General features: G+C 34.6%; 1 pseudogene; it reads right to left on the reverse strand.

The window, feature by feature from the left end:
- Positions 1-732: 732 nt before the first annotated feature.
- Positions 733-2,267, reverse strand: LOC149138133 (uncharacterized; annotated as a pseudogene).
- Between the last annotated feature and the right edge of the window lie 1,288 nt (positions 2,268-3,555).

Below are 3,555 nucleotides of genomic sequence, written 5' to 3' on the forward strand. Positions count from 1 at the left end.
TTGCATGGTCCCTTTTGTGCTTTGCCTTTTATATTTTGTTCCTTGTCTTCTTCCTCGTTGTCTTTAGTGTTGTTGCTTTCCCTGGTTTTAGAGCCATTCTGCTCCTCTTCCTTATTTCTTTGCCTTACATCATCAGAAGGACCTCTGTCCTCCTCAATTGGTTTTTTACCTCTACCTGCCATTGCCTGCTTATAGGAGGGAGTGGAGCTCCCTCCTTTGCGTCCCTCCATGTAGAACCAACTCTAAAAGTCTGTAACCCTAGCTCACAGGTCCGCGCGCGTTCCTCCTTGATTTCAACCTTCACTTCCCCCCGACCAATTAAATTAAAATCTTAAAACTCTATTACTTTTTATAATTAAATTAAAAATCTAGACCGTATATAAAAAATTCACAACAAACGAAGTATATAAATTAGTGTGATACACCGGTTACACCAAGCTATTGAAGTTTAATAGAGTAATTATTAAAGAAAAACAACATATTTATTTTTGAATAAATTTTTCTCACTCGTTAGTTTTTTAAATTTTAAAAACAAAGTTGCATAATCAAATGCATCGATCAATATAATTCAATAAATATATGACAATGAAAAACTTATAAAAAATAATGAATAGAAAATTGACTTAAATACGGAATGCATCTAGTGTGTTCTTACCACTATATTCATGTTACTGAATTATTAGATCTAGTTATCTTCTAATATGCCATGTCTGTGGTCTTTGAGTTCGCCATTCAACAAATGTGTTTAAGCAGATTGGAAAGGAAGTTTCCACTGTACTTTCTATAAAGCAGCTGCAAAACAATAGAAATACACATGCCAAATACAAATGAAACTATCTGGATCCAGATTGCAAATAAATGCATTTGCAGATTTCGTAAATAAAAGACTAAAAGAAAATATACCTGGGAAATAAAATACAAATTTGAAACAAGAGCTGACTGCAGAATAATTGGCATGTTTGAGGTATAGAATAACTTGATAGGATATGACCCCTGCTGCCCACGTGCATTCTTTGACCTCACAGGCAAAACAACACGAAAACCTTGGAAGTATATTACAATGAGAAAAACCAAAACTGTGGCAAGCAGGTTGGTGACATTTGGTAGATTCTGCCTATAAAAAGCTTCTCGCAGAGCCCTGACCTTGTCAGTTCTGGTTATCAACAAATGGAACAATGCAATGACAGCTCCCTCAAACTCTGCACCTCGTCCACTATTAATTGTTGTAGGACTAAATGCCTTCCATATTATGCTCTCACTGCAATTGCACAAGAGAAAAATCAAATTATGAAGATTTACACAGAAGCCAAACTAGACGGTTACTGAACTTTTACAAATACCGCCACCTACAAGTTCTTTAGAAAGAGTAGAACAAAATAAGGGCGAAAGGAAAGAAATATTTTACATTTGATAATAGTAGTTTATGAGCTCGCAACACGGTACAACATTGACTACAATGTGATGTGATAAAAAAAGGCTCAGAATATTCAATGACCCAGTTGCAATTTTGAAAGAATGGGTTGTGGTTTCCAAATGAACTCACAGATGACTCACAACTGCTCTATCTGGAGACTTAAGAAGAAATCACAAAACTAGTGGATCATCATAAAACTCAAAATCAATATCATGAAATTAAAAAATAGCAACAATACTTACAGCAGTGCCCGATCTTCACGAACAATATTATCCACCTCGATTATCTTGGATCCTGCCAAAAGTTGCATTACTAGGCTTGCGATAACAATTGGCGTGATACCAAGTTCCATAACAGTTCCCCGATTAGAAGACATAATTACACGCATCCAATATAATGGATTTGCACCGGTTGCTGAATGTATTCCATATTAGAGGCAACTGACTGCATACGAGAAAGATGAAAAGGGAGATTACAGTGTAAAGAACCTTCTCCCTAAAGGGTACTTTTCGTTCAGCTGTATGGACTTCTGGTAAGATTGAAAGAAATGGTCTCACAGGAAGTAGCACACGAAACCCACCGCTTGGCACTTTTCCTTCTCCAAAGAACTGCTGTCATGTAATAACATAGTTACCATGCGATGCCAGATCCATCTCAAAAAAATACCCAAGAAGATTACATTCTATAACCATTGCAAAATTTACTATTAATAAAAGCAACTACAAGAATATAAACCCTAGTTGATTTATGCTAAAAACGGCTGTCATACCCCAAACAAAAGCTGGACTACTGTGACACCCAAAAACAAAAAATTTGGTGATATCTGCCAAAACCAGAACAAAACCTCGGCCATCTCAGAGAGGCACTTTCAAGCAAACGGAAAATGCTCGAGAAAACAAAACTCTCATTACCGGTGTGAAAATCACCATCAAAATCCTCTCTCAGGCATTAGCAAGTAATGCACATGCAAGGGGGGTAAGAGTACAATAATACGATACATACCTTACAAATTTGAGCCTGGAAAACTACTGATCCGCTGCAGGGGATTAACGATCTGCAATAGATGCGCCTCTGCCTTCGAAATACCAGCTGCCTAACCTGAAAATCTGAAGAAAAACCTTGTTCATGGAGAAAAATATTATTGATATCAGCATAAATCAAAACTTACAACGCAAGATCAAGTTACAGACTGGCAGAATTAACGAAAGAAGCGTACCTGAAAATTTGAAGAAAACCCTTGTTCATGGAGCAAAATATTAAGGATATAATAAGTTAAGTCTGTGGACGGTTCATAAGGAAGATAGTTGACAGTTATTGCAGGATCCAACAACCCAGTAACAACCGTCACGGTTGGCATTGTTCAATTCAAATCAACGGGTAATGATTACCCAATCGTCTAACAACAAAATCAAATGGCACATATTTTGACATAAAGCAGTTTGGGGAGTCCATTTCAGAGGGAAACGCCTTATGGCATAATTAAGGTTTTAGTTTAGGTAATGATATGATTTTTTTCAACCAATTAATACACAACGTGTAAATATATCTAAGAATTTCATAGGTTTTTATTACATGGAAGTTAGGATGTGTGTAAGTATGGTAAAATTAAAATATTAATTATTAAAAAGAAAATGATAAATTTTGATTGAAAACGGTTTGAAGTAATTTATTGGAAATTAGATTTTAAACAAAAATTAAGTTGGATATTTGTATTTGGAAAAGACTCGATTAAAGTAGAAAACTCTTTTTTATTTTAAAATAGATGTAAGTTTAATGGAAATATAGGATTCGAAAATGCAAAATTCTAACTTCATATATAATTATTTGAGCATTCACACTATCATCAATAATTTCGCATAACGACCATTATAGATCTATTTTAAATACGAATTTAACATGGGTCCAGAGGGCTCTAATTTCTTCAATTGTAATTCTTTTTATGAACGGACATTATCTAAATATTTTGTATTGTTTATTAATTTTTTTTATAATTTTTATTTGAGACGATATGAGTAAAATTTCAATTTTGGTGACAAACCCACAGAATTACACATCATACTGGGCTATAGAATAAGATGAGCATGTTAGATCACAGACTTTTGTGATCCATAATGTAGATATAAGTCTTTCTGATTAATCAC

This window comes from Pinus tabuliformis, chromosome X (assembly GCF_031772625.1).
Source record: "Pinus tabuliformis cultivar Carrire ecotype Pingquan chromosome X, CPIR1, whole genome shotgun sequence".
NCBI lineage: Eukaryota > Viridiplantae > Streptophyta > Pinopsida > Pinales > Pinaceae > Pinus > Pinus tabuliformis.